Source organism: Canis lupus, chromosome 23, assembly GCF_011100685.1.
Source record: "Canis lupus familiaris isolate Mischka breed German Shepherd chromosome 23, alternate assembly UU_Cfam_GSD_1.0, whole genome shotgun sequence".
NCBI lineage: Eukaryota > Metazoa > Chordata > Mammalia > Carnivora > Canidae > Canis > Canis lupus.
Window position 1 is genome coordinate 1091750 of NC_049244.1, and position 1698 is coordinate 1093447.

Below are 1698 nucleotides of genomic sequence, written 5' to 3' on the forward strand. Positions count from 1 at the left end.
TGGCAAGATATCGATGCTTTGAATTTTATGATTTTCTTTGTCTCAGCACTTCTTTTGTAAAAAGGGACAATCATTCCTGTGGAGGCCGAGAAAATTAAGGCCATTCCACTTTAAGTTCAGCGTTAGCACAAGTACAGCCATCCCAGGCCCCTGTGAATAAGAGCTGAACTTTACCTTACTTCAGTTACACGAAGAAAACAGCTTACAGCTTAATGTCCTAGAAAGCCCCATATTAGAATAAGAACAGAGCTCAATGCCCTTAAGCCCCATATCAAAATGTAAACAGAACTTGAGAAATTCCTCCACCCCTCCTGAAAATCCCCTAGACCAGCCTATAAAAAACCCGGCCCCTACAAACCCAAATTTGTATTATTTACCTATTCCTTAACCCACTTCCGGGGTCCGAGTCCCTGCTCCGTTGTGTCAGGTGCACTTGGACCCAAGCTTGAGCTTGTAAATAAACCCTCCTGTGTTTGCATCGGTGTCGGCTCCTCGGTGGTTTCTCGGATTCTCAATCTTGGGCACAACATTAATTCTAGTGCACCTTCTGTTTACAATGTCTAGAGGGTGCTCGTCCGCAGGTGGTTGGTTGGGAACTGGGCCAGCTAGTTAGGTCCTAGTGGCATACACTATTCTGGGTTCTGTTGTGTTTGTTCTGAAGCCCTTCCTACAAGCTCTGCCAGGTGCTGGAGTTCAGGTAAAGGGCTGCTTCCTATTCTATTTTCTGTTTTTGAATTAGGCCTCCACTTTCAGTTTTACTCCTCTGACAAAAATGAGGTGAAAGATTCACCCATAAACATTGGCACCTTCTTTAACTCTCATATGTTGATGCAATGTGTTTTCTAATCTATCCTTAAAATTTCTTGCACTTTTATTTTTCTCTGTATTATACAGTTATAATCCAATAGATTTTTACTGAAAATGTTTCAGTCATGGCTTTAGGAGGATTTGCTCTAATTTATAAGTTTTTTGTTGTCCTTCTGGTTTACTATGGAAAGAGGGATTTTTGTGGGTCTCTTTCCAGGTTAATCCAATCAGTTTTTGTCATCCAGGGTTTAGGGTCTGAGGTTCTGATTAATATGTGTACACATTTGTATCAGTCAAGTAACTGTATTTATCAGTGTTTTTTAGGAAAACAGAATCATCATGTATGTGTGTGTGTGTGTGTGTGCATGTATGTAAAGAAATTTATCTTAAGGAATTGGCTCATACACTAACGGAGACTGGCAAGTCCAAAAATATGCAGGGTGGGCCAGTAAGCTGGAGAGCCCAAGAAGAACCACTGTTGCACTTCAAGGCCACCGCTGTAGCATTCCCTCTTACTGGGAGTGGGTAGATTTTGCATTCTAGTCAGGCCTTCAACTATTGTGCGAGGCTCATTATGAGAGGCAATCAGCAACTAGCTTTTTATTCAAAGTCCACCAATTTAAATATTAATCTCACCCATAAACACCCTCATAGACACATCCAGAATAATGTTTAACCACATATCTGGACAACTCAAGCCAGTCAGGTTGACACATAAAATCACAGTACCCTGGGTCATATGCGCACAAAAGAATCCTAAATTCTTCTATGAAAAACTAGCCTTGCCTGGGTTTATGGAAATCCTTAATTATAGTTCTTAATTCAGCGTGGGTCCAAATTTTAAACTCCAAGTTGCCTGCATACCTGGCTTATGGGAGAGATGGATATTTA